Source organism: Miscanthus floridulus, chromosome 17 (assembly GCF_019320115.1).
Source record: "Miscanthus floridulus cultivar M001 chromosome 17, ASM1932011v1, whole genome shotgun sequence".
NCBI classification, from domain to species: Eukaryota; Viridiplantae; Streptophyta; class Magnoliopsida; order Poales; family Poaceae; genus Miscanthus; species Miscanthus floridulus.
In genome coordinates this window covers 4,846,843-4,859,342 of record NC_089596.1, presented here as the reverse complement: position 1 = coordinate 4,859,342, position 12,500 = coordinate 4,846,843, and positions in this window count along the sequence as shown.

Below are 12,500 nucleotides of genomic sequence, written 5' to 3'. Positions count from 1 at the left end.
GTTGATGAAATCAAGATAGTAACCCTACAAAACATTTCAAACAACATCACTAAAATCAAATCCAGATCAAACACAAATGACAGAATAAATGAAGGCAGCAAGGAAAAAAAGACATACAGCAAGGAAATATCGACAATCCACAATGGTGCTTCTTCTCTTCTTTTTGTAGTTCGAAATAGAAGAAAAATCCAATCATATACAAGCTTGGACCAGTTCCACCCCATGACCCTCTCCTTAGAAACATCAATCAAGGGGGCTAAATAAAAAGGGCTGGGAAGGGTGCTGGAATTTGCACAAAGGAACGTTGACAGTGCAACCACCATGAAGTACCAGAAAACATCATCATCACATAAGGTATCTCTAATCAGCTTCTAGCCAAACATCTTGATAAGGGGTAGAGAGGACTCTTTGATTGCTGAAAGGAACTAGCTCTTTGTGGATTCAGAATAAGCCTGCCTGATATCTTCACCTTCCATTGGGAGGCCCAAGAACAGATGGGCTGACAATGTAGATAAGGGGGTTGTTTTCCCTCCTATAAGAAAATCACTACAGTTCAAGTCCAACTGATCAGTGATCCATTGAATAAATCCCTTAGGTGCCGAACAACCATCATACTGCAGTAAGATGCCAAATCCACGATCCCTGACTATGTCCTTCTTATGATCATCCAACTGGGCTATAATTTCACCAAAATACTTGTTGTTGAACCTGCTCCCTGCTCTCTCAGAAGTGCTTCTAGTACTAGTCGCTCTCCCTCTACCCCTCCCTCTCACAGACCTGGTACTCTGAAAACCAATGCAACAAACACACACATTAAACAACTTAGTCTATTCAGTCCACTTGAAGCACAGCAAATAATAAACATGAGATAGAATGTACCGTTCTAGCACGTGTCTGGACACCACGCTGACTTGCTTTCCCTTTAGAGTCAACAAACTTTGCAAACTAAAAAAGACAGGATGAGAATCAAACAATCAGAGAAAAATAGACTAAGTTCCGCAAATACCCCTACAAAGGCCTCTTGCAGATGCTGGAACGTCTTCACCATTGATCTTGCATCATAACCCCCATCAACTTCGGTATTTGAGTCCTTAAAAAACCAAACAATCCATATCAGACAAAATATTTCATAATATAGCTTCCAAAATCAGCATCAACTGCACATAAAAACTTAGTACCTCTAGCTCATTCAGATCATCATAGCTCGATTCATACTCATCCTCGTTACTATCTTAAACATGATCTTCATCCTCCATGGCTACACAACCAGCAAACTGTGATTATGAAATCAGTGACAACTTCAATAATGCAGCTTTGCATACGCAAGCAAAATAAAGACACAGTAACAACAAAACGCCATATAAGGACTACTGCAAATGGAGGTTCACATAAAACCAAACAGGTACTTAACATCAACCCAATCCTCACATTACAAGGTTCACATAAGACAACTGCAACAATACAACATATAAGGGACAATACTACATATGCTGAAAACTATAATTGCAGTGCTCTATAAGTGCAATTTACATTATCAGTAATTGCAAATTGTGAAACTCAATCTAAAATTTGCCTTATTTTCATCAGCAGTAGGTAATAATACTAACAGATAACTTGAATGCAGGACATTTCTCATTTTAGGGCAAACTAACTAACTCCAAACTAGAGTTCAGAGAGGACACACATAATAAGTATGAACAATGATATCTCAAGCACATGGATACAAGTATACAACACAGGCACAAGCATACAATGCATACAAGGGTAACACTGAACCCTGAACCACACTAGTCTAGAGTAAAGGCACAAGTATATAATAGTGGCTACCATAGCAGGTTGCTGGGTTCAGACATATCTAAACCTCTGAACCCCAAAGAACTAAACCTTAATTTGCAATCAGACTGATCGAAATAGCGGACAACTCCCTACCAAAAGCTTCTTAAAGAAACAGAATATGACCACAAAAGTAATAACACAGAACATGACCAATAAAGGGCAGCTCACTTTACTTATATTCAAGCAGCATTCTAGAACCCAATTTATGTGTGTGATATCACAAATATCTTATAGGTTCACTATACTTCCAGGAACAGGACTGAAGATATGTATGACACCTCAGAAGAAAACTATGATCTTAGTATAGTTGAAGGGATCAACAAGTGGCAACAAGCACTGCAGAAGATGGCTCAAATGAACCAGGTAATAGTTAAATTCACATAAGGCAATGGCCATACATTGTTCAATTGGATACATGGTACACAGAATCTAACCGAGAAACACAGAAACAAATCCACGCCACCTGCTAACAATCCAAACAAAAACCCATCCAACTCCAAATCTACGCTGCAAAATCAAAGGGGATGCGCACCAACCACCGCAGCACTCACCACAAACGCCAGCAAGCTACCAACAGAGAGGCACAATGACAGCTAATCCAACAAACCCTAATCCACACCAACGGTGTGATGAACCCTCTGAATCCACACACCACCAAACCCTAACATGAGCCCATCGAATCGAAATCACCAGATCCACACCACCAAATTGCAACCAAAATGGGTCAAAATAAAAGGAAGAGGGAGCTGTACTACCTGCTGACCTCCGCAGCGATGCACCCTCCGAATCAAAAAGCGAGGAAGAAGACCGAGCAGACCTACGCCATCGTCGTCGCCGTCGCCTTCGGCGTCGCCAAGGAGGAGGGAGAGAAAGGGAGAGGAAGCGAAATGGACAGGAGTGGACCGAGTCGAGCGGAGACTTCTCGGCAGGCGCGACGATCCAAAATTGAATAGTAAAGTGGGTCCCACATGTCAGTGACGGAGCCGGTGGAAAACAGACCGCACAAGCACGCGCCGTCGATGCCCCATCCGACGGAGGACAAATCGCGTGTTTTCTCCAACAGAAACACGCGAGTGTCCTTTAGCAATACCGTTAATATAAGAGCGTGTTTAGTTTCCACCCCAAAATCCAAAAAAGTGCTACAGTACCCATCACATCGAATCTTGCGATACATGCATGGAGCATTAAATGTAGACGAAAAAAAACTAATTGCACAGTTTGGTTGGAAATAGCGAGACGAACGTTTTGAGCCTAATTAGTCCACGATTGAACACTATTTGCCAAATAAAAACGAAAGTGCTATAGTAGCCCAAATACCCAAATTTGGGCAACTAAACACGCTCTAAGGTGCTCAGGAGCTAGGCTCCTCCGGTTCCGGCCAGTCACGAGTATACTGTTAGGTGTTGAACACGAGTATACATCATCATCAGCTTTATTTTATTTGCAGCCATGAGTACTATACACACAGGAAAGTCTGCGAATCGTGGAACGGACGAGCAGGGATTGCCGGCCGGATTGGGAGCCGAGTAGCAGGGAGCATGGGAGATGACTAGGGGCGCGTTTGCGACCCTGGCTCGGAGGCCCGGCTGCGCCCGTGGGCTGCAAGTTGCCATGTTTGTGGTCGATGGCCCGAAAGCGAGCCTGGCTTCGCAGAGCAACACTCGACCTCTCCGCCTGGCTCTCTGGAAACGACCGAAACCCTCGTTTCTTCGGAGCCGAGCTCATCTGCGACGCACGCGGGCGATTTTGGGCGGCGGCGGGGTGGCTCACGCGGGCTCTGGCGGGAAGGGGAAACGTCTTCGCGCGCGTCCCCGCTCTCTGCTCCCGCTCTGGCCGCCGCACGTGAAGCGAAATGGCGGCGATTTCGCCGGCCTTTATATACGGGTTCCCACTCTCCACTCTCTCCTCCTTCCACTCGGTGCTTGCTCTTCCACCTCCCTCATGAGAGACCAGTGATGAGTTGTGGTGCGTGGCGGCGGCGGCGACCTCTGGCTGGTTGTGGGTTAGGTCACCAGCGCCGAGTTTCTTCGCCGTGTCCCCGCTCTGGCTGCTGCTGGGACTCTGTGGCAGCGGTGTTCCTCTTCTTCTCCGTTCACATCTGCTTCGTGTTTTTCCCGATCTGCATCCTCTACTTCCATATCTGCCTCCTCTCCGTTGTTTGGACCCTGAGCCAAGGTGAAATCGACCCCAATCTTCTTTTTTGTGGTGCTTCTTGAACCTATTAGGGTTTCTTGTTCGTTGCTGTTCATGATCTGTTAGGGTTTCATACTTGTTATAACTGCTTCATGCTCCTATTAGGGTTACTTGTACCTTGTTGTTCTTGATCTGTTGGGCTCGTGATCTGTTAGGGTTGTTGATCTATTTCTGATTTGTATTGTACCTTGCTGTTCATAACTGTTTGATGCAGTTGTTAGTGTTACTTGTACCTTGCTGTTCTTGATCTGTTAGGGATGTTGATCTGTTTCTGATTACTATTGCTCTGAGTTTTTTGTTCCATCATTGGTCGATGATGTTGTCCACATAGTACTGGGAGGCATCACATACAAGATGCAGCCGTGCTTTTGTTGGCATGCATTCATTTCACATTCATGTTGATGCCTAGCAGGGTACATTAAGCTGAAATCATGTTACATTTTTACATGCTTGTAGATGGATCTGTCTTTGAGCCGTGACATGCTGTGTAGGAAGGCAGCTGCCTTGACTATTGTTATGGTTACCTTTGTATCCACTAGGCTGAAAAGGAAAACCCCTAAACCTGAAACCCCACTGCCTGATCCTATAGCACTGGCCCTGATTAGGGATGAAAATGAACAGCATAGACAGAGAACACTGAGAATGATATACAATTCCAATTTTATGCTTCATTCATTCTGTTCTTGAAACATTCTGTTCTTCATGATTTGTTAGTCTGTGGTTAGTTCATACAACTGTTAATATTGTTGTTAGTCTGTTCTTGACTAATTCTGTTGTTGATTTCATTACATGCCAGTCCTAGGATGGATTCAGGTGCATTTGAGGGTGGGTTTGTTGCTGGTACTTCAGTGATGGAGCAGCTCATCAATGGTGGTTCTGCCCCTGTTGTAGCTGGTGCTGGTGCTAGTGCTGCTGCCCCTGTTGCAGCTGGTGCTGGTGCTGGTGCTGCTCCAGGTGTAGCAAACCCTGTTGATGTTGCTGCTCCTGTAGCTGGGAATGGGGCTGTGAGGGCAATGAGGTGGACCAACACCACCTCTGGCTTTGTGCTAAGGAGGATGGCTGCCCTTGTTAGTGATGGTAGCAGGCCTAAGAAGGTTTTCAAGGACAAAGATGTGAATTCTATGGCCAAAGCCCTCAAGCAGTTCTGTGGGGAGGTTGTTAGCCCAACTCAAGTGTACAACCACTTGAGGAAGTGGAGGCAAAAATGGGCTAGGGTGAGCAAGTTGAAGGACCTTAGTGCTGCTCTTTGGGATGACCAGGCTCATGCTATCATGCTTGAGCAAGAGCACTACCTTGGCCACTGCAAGGTAGCAGTTTGATCTCGTCTTTGCCTTGACTACCTACATTTGCCTTTATTAAACTACATTTGCCCAACTCTGCAGGACCATCCTAAAGATGCAAAGTTTCTTAACTGCCCTATTAGGTTCTACACTGAGATGGAGGCTATCTTTGCTAATGCCATGGCCACAGGCAAGTTTGCACTTGGGTCTGGTGAAGCCTTAGGGCAGAACCAGGCTGACAGTGTTGGTGCCAAGGCTAATGGTCCTCCTTTGACCCACACCATAGTTCCCAGTGAATAGGGAGGGGATAGCAAGGCCACTGAACTGCTTCCTACCTCCTCAGCTGCTGGCCCAAAGAGGAAGAGAGGGAACTTCTCTAAGGAGGAGATGCTCATGTTGACTAACATGTCAGATGCTGTGAACAATGTGGCCAATGCTCTTAGGGAGACTGGACCTGCCCATGTTGATGCCAATCTGTACCTTGCTGTGATGGAGATGCCTGGCTTCAGTGAGGAGGCACTTATTGTTGCCTACACCTTCCTCCTGGACAACAAGGCCCAAGGCAGGGGCTTTGTGAACATGAGTGATGCCCACAGGGCCCTTTGGCTTAGGACCTTCCTGGCCAAAAACTACTATGTATAGTTCCACTACACATGAAGGGCTAGAAGGCCAGGAGGGGGTTGACTGTAGAGATGTATAGTTCCTCCACCCCCCTCACCCACTCTCTCTTCTTTTGACAACAGGACCTTTTATGCAGTTTGCTTGTTCTTTTGACACCTGACCTTGATGGTGTAGTTTGCCTAGGAGGGTGGCTAACAATAGGCAAGGATTTGGGAACATTTGAGCCCTTGGCTGTTGGGCTGAACTTGGTATTGTAAGAAACTTATTTGTAGCCTCTGTTGGCTACTTTTTATTTGATAACTAGTTGCCTATTTTTGTTGTTTATGCCTCTGGTGGTAACTGTGGGATTTAAAGGCCTATGATGCATAAAACAAACTTGAGGTGGCTACCTTATTCTTGTTTTGATGGTTTTGTTGTTGTGCTTTCTTCTTTATTTGCCTATCCTTCCATTCTACACTTATGCCCAGTTGTACTCCACAGCAACAACATCCTCTTGTGATGGCTGATGGCAGTGAGTGCAACTGTTGTTTATTTGCCTCTTTATTTGGTTCTTACAATTCTTGGTAGCCACCAATGACTAAACAAGGAAAATAACAGCTGAGGCTAATTTTTTTATCAAGTTGCCGATGATGTTCACCATCATTCAAACTGAATGGTCGACTGAGGCATGTCATTCAGACCACTTACATGTTCTACATTTGGTTGGTTTCAGAGAATGCCTCCCTGCTATGTGGTCTTTGAAGGGAAGAAACCTGGGATTTATTTTACATGGTATGAGTGTGCTAAGCAAGTGCTTAGGGAAGAAGGGGCTATCTATCAGAAGTACAACAACTATGATGATGCTCTTAGAGATTTTAATGCAAGGGTACCTCAAGAACCCTTGCTGTTACCAATTCATGCCCCTCATGGGGATGCATCAGCATCCCATGAACTGGTGACAGGTCAAGGTTCTGAAATCTATCCTCATTTACTTGGGCTGCAAGGCTGTTGCAAAAATGCTATCATCTTGATCTTGTTTATGGTTGTAGTTGGTCTGTCACTCAAGTTGTTCATGTGCCACAGCTATTGTTTTAATTAGGCTGATGATGACACAATAGGATGACTGCATTAGCTGGCTACATGCTTTCTGTTAACTTGTTGCCCTTCTTGGCTTGCCAAACTGTTAAATGTTGTATTTTGGCCAATGATGACACAATGGATCGATGCATTAGCTGGCTACATATCATTTTGCTGTCTCTTATCTATTTCTGTGAACTTTTTCGTTTGTTGGCTTCAAAACTTGACTGACCCATGCTTCTGTTCTTCTTTACTGACTTTGATTATCCCATGTAGCCAGTAATGCCATGAATTGTTAAATTAGCATGTCTGAGGCCAACTATTTCATGCTGAAACTTTGATTTGTTGTTGTAACGGTTATGGAAGAGCAACCTCATTCTCCTTTCATTCATGTCCATTTCTGTTTGTTGTTATGGGCCTGGCCGACCATAGCCAAATGACAAACACTATCTCGGTGTGGTAGTTGGTGGCGGTTATCCTCTCAGCCCGGCTGCCTCTTCGATGACAAACACAGCCTCGCCTGAGCCGGGCTCACTGGGTAAACAGGCGCAAACAAGAGCTGTTGCACCACTTGGGGCAGGCCTGCCCAGGCTTGGGCCAGTTGGGCTGGCTAGGCCGGCCAGGTATAGGGTCGCAAACACGCCCTAGATGCCTGCCTGCAGCCAGCCTGGTGGTGTCATGGACGTCATTAATTGCATGTGCCGGCCGTCCTTACCTGCAGGCTAGGGCTAGTTGCAGCGCCGACAGCTAGTCCCGCCCAGCAGTGGATAACTAGACACTAGCGCCTAGTAGATCGACCTGGTAGCTAGTGGACGGTTCAGGACTTATTGAGGCTGGGTATTTGGAAATGCAAAGAATTATATTTTTTTTACAAATTAAAGCCTACTAAAATTTCCCTAGCTAGCTAGGCTTCATAGCTTGTTTTACAATATTTTAGCTTTTCATCTATTACCATGTTCCAACATCATGGCTAGTTTAAAAAAAGTTTGAAAATTTGAATTTAAAAATCTAAGAACTTAAAACGTATATTTGGGACCTTAATGATCTCCAATAAAAAGTCATTAACTATAAAAGTTTTATATCTCTTCGAGCTCCACAATTTTGATATATAGTTATTTTGTCTTCGCCCAACTTCAAATGAAAATTTATAGGGCCGTTCAAATTACCAAGCGCCCCTGAAAGTCAAACTATATATAGGGTAGAAATGATTATATTTCTAGTGTGGCAGTATAGCCAATGCAATAACTTATGTTGTGTCTGGCCGAGTTTGTGAAGTGCGGTAAAACTCAAGGCTACCCTTACATTGTCACATATATATATATATATGCATGTCAATATGTTAAATATTTACATGCATGCATTGTTGTTGTAGTCCTCCTACCGAACAAATTGAAGGCACATGCGTTTGAAGCTCTGGCATGCATGACAGTAGCTAGATCCCATCCATAGTTGAGGACAACAGATCGTGTACCTATCTATAGTTTCAAGTCTCACTCCATGCATTGTCGGGGCCGTAGTTGAGAACAGGCTGGGCAAAGTCGGGGCGGGGGTGCCCATGGCCATGATGGCGGCGGGGGAGGGGGGAGAAGGAGGCTGGCACGGGTGTGGTAGGGTCTCGACTGTGGAGCTCCGGCGAGACCCTACCGCATTGCGGCGGGGCAGCGGGCGACGGTGAAGCGTCGGGAGGAGGATGAAGGCGTGAAGTGCAAAACTCGAGTGTTCTCAGGCCTTTGAACACTCGAGTGTTCTATAAACGGGCCCTAGAAAAACCAGGGCAGACGCAATCCAAAAGCTAGAATCACCATGACGTAAATTAAATAAACAGAAATAAAATAAATTTTATGTCTAGGAACAAAGTGTATGAAGATGTCAAAATAAAGTGAAATAAAATAAAATGCAGATTTAATTTGTGGAATGTAAATTAGCATGATTATATAGGCCTTTTTTCAACAATGTAAAGCAAAAAGGCAAATTTGAGAAAACATAAAAATAAAAGATCCCACATATCCCCAATTTTAATTACTATCAATTTATACTGGATTTTCACTGTACTGATACTGGAGTTACGATGACAATTTTTGTGTAATTTCTAGGTAGAATTTGTGTAACTAAAGATTCTATGCATAGCAAATGCACAAAAAGGTAATGGTCTCCTGCTTCAAAAAAAGGAAATTCAAAAATAACAAAAAAGCAAAAAAAATAATTCTATGAATTGTAAATACACAAAAAATAGTGGCTTGAATTAACCAAACATATTAAAATTTTAAAATGATATAATACAAACACTAGTACAGAAACAAGCTGTACTCCCGGTTGGGAAACCCCTTCAGTCCCGGTTTCCCAACCGGGAGCATGAATCCAGGACTAAAGGGCCCCTCCTTTAGTCTCGGTTTCTCACTCGGAGCTAAAGAGGCCTCCCGGCCTGGCCATGTGGGCCGACCCAATACCAACCGGGACTAAAGTTTTTTTTTCTTTTTTTTTGTTTCTATTTTCAATTGATGATTCGTTTTGGTTTTCGAATAGGTTTTCGAATACGCATTCTACGCTGCTAATAATATACGTATTCTACACGGTTATAATGTTCGAACATTTTGTATAAACTAAAGTATGAAACTAACGTATATATTACATGCATATACATATATTGTACATTATTTTATGTACATATAATATGTATATATATATTACAAATAAAGCTTGCATTGTATATTCTATCATATCCTTGGGATAACAAATTCACTCCATCTGGTTTGGCTTCCATGTTTCGTTCATGTCATTGTAGAAATCGTCGGCCGGGTTTAAGACCTGGTCATTAAGAAATCCTGCTATGGTCTCTTGAATTGCTTTTAGTTGGTCACGTCGTATGACTTTTTCCTTCAACCATAGAGTCTTCAATAAAAGTTAAAGGAAAAGTATTAATATATATATATATATATATATATATATATATATATATATATATATATGTGTGTGTGTGTGTGTGTGTGTGTGTGCGCGCGCGCGCGTGTGTGTTGGTCACGTGATTACTTATATATATGAGAAATAAAAGAAATTGTGAATATATGAATATATTTATATAACGTACTTTGAGGATCTCTTCAGGAGTTCTTTTTGAGTACGGCATGATGAACTCGCAAACATAGTATCCGCAGTAGTTGGTCCCCTGTTCTTGCCTCAGAACCCACTTTTACGAGAAAAAAGATCCGGTAAATTGAAAGCATGCATAGTGTTAATTAAATTATATATATATAAATGTAGCTAGTACTTACTTTGTGTGCGATTACATCTAGTGGCGCTTTACAATGTTTTATGTGGTGTTCCTCAATGAAACTTTTCCAAACACTGCGCCCAATAAAATAAAAAATTAATTTGGCCTTTAATAATTGTTGCAGTTAAGAGATCGGGGTATATATAGTTGCTAGAGAGACCAAATTACCCTTGGATAATATCTATCATGTCTTGGTACTCTGTTTGCTCTTTTCTTAACGAGTCTAAGATGCTCAACCTACTATTGGCCATATCGATGATCATCAATATCCAGTGATTGCTGCATATGTTTTTATACACAAATATGATCGATATTAACTAGAGTCAACATATATATATATGGGAGATAGCTTAGCTAGTAAGCAAATAATTGAACAAATGTCCATATGATCGACATTAATTATTTAACACTCACTTGAAGTTGTAGGGGAAGAGTATGTCCTTATTTTGTTGGTTCACTAAGAACCTCATGAGATTTTTCTCGAGTTCAGCTTTCCATTCAGGCGGGGGATTAGGGTGTTTGAATAAGATATTTGGATCAACGAAACCAACATCATTATCCTTTCTCTTTCTGAGTTCTGTCATCTCATATCTGCATATATAAAAATATAGTGTGAGGATATATAATTTATATATATACATGTAGCTTTATATATATACACTTTAATAGTAGAAAATAATCACACTTACAGACAATAGCAGCTAATGAGACTTTTGTCGAGAGAGTCCAGGTGGCATAGTTGGTGTAATTCTAAAAACTCGACATATATAACGTCATCGCCACGGAAGTAATGCTGGTTTCTAACTCTGACAGAAACAAAGGTCTCTCCCCGTTCACACGCCACCATGTACCACTTGTTTAGCAGGTACATTTGCGTACCCAGTTCACCTAAGGACTCAGGGTTGTATAGACTCTTTCCATGTTCAAATTTCTTCCAAGGATCTACTTTCGGAGCAGATGGTCCTTCAACGAGCACTTGGGCAAGGTCCAAACCAGTATCCTCATAAAACCGAACCAGGTCCTCAAAATCGATGTCCAGTAAGTCTAAGTTTGAACCATATCCATTACGAATGACAAGAGGGGGACTGATTGTTGCGATTGTTGCTGAGTTGTGCAACACCTTTCTCTGCTCTAGTCTTTTTCTACGCCGCCTCAAATGACTTGGTGAGAGAGCGGTCGTAGTCCAATTTTGGCAAGGTCTTTTGGGATTCCTGCTTTTTTCTGGTCCACCTTCTTTCTTAGAAGATCTGGAGGTAGGTAGAAGTACAGTTTCTCCGGGTTCTCCCTCGCTTCTCGTTGCTTTCTTACTTTTTCGAAGAACTATTCACATCTTTTTTGTACTGTAGCATTTAATTCATTTTCACTTTTCTTGTAAGACAGTTTTTGGGGAATAACTGGATTAGAGGAGGCTTTCTTCTTTGCCGGCTGGTGGGCCAACGGCTTCGTTTGTGGGGCGAACCTCTTAGGAGCTGGCTGCTTCTTGGTCATCAAGGGAGGCGGGGCAGCCATTGGAGACCTCCTTGGAGCCGTTTGAGACCCCCTTGGAGGTGGCGGCGGTGGCGGCGTTGCATAATCATTGCCCGGAGCACTATGATGATCTGGAGATTGAATAATTGGACTTAGGTTGGCGGAGGCCCTGCTGTGTGAGTACAAAAAAGAATAATTAGGTATAAGAAATTGTTATTATTAATCATGCATGTCAATAGAAAATTAGTGAAAAAATTGTTTCGTTCACTTTTGTCCGCACCTATTGTCTGGCAGTTGAGGAAGCGGCGGTGGACTAGAGACCCCAGGAATAATGATGTAGCGCTTGCGCCATAGTATGAATGTCTTCTCTGCTTCTCCTAGAGTCTTCTCCCCATCACCTCCTGGAATGTTAAGATCTAGATCACTAAAACCTTTGTTAACTCTATCCACTGAGACGCTAACATATTTAGGTGGTATTATTGCCCCATGGATTCTTGGTGTCTTGGTAGGATCTGGAGGAGAAAAAATACCGAGAGCCACCATGATTGTGGCATTCCCTTTTGGAATATGTAGCTCACATGATGTAAATGATGCAGTGATGTCATCCACGGGGAAACGTAGCATTGCGTCATCTTGATTTAGCAACTCCGTGGAAGCGCAACTGCTTTTAAACTGATCAGGGGCTAATATTAATGTTGATTCGTGGATCTAATACCTGCCTTTGGGCACTCATTGCTATTTTCACTTGCTTTATGATTTCCTCCTGCATTCTAGCTTGC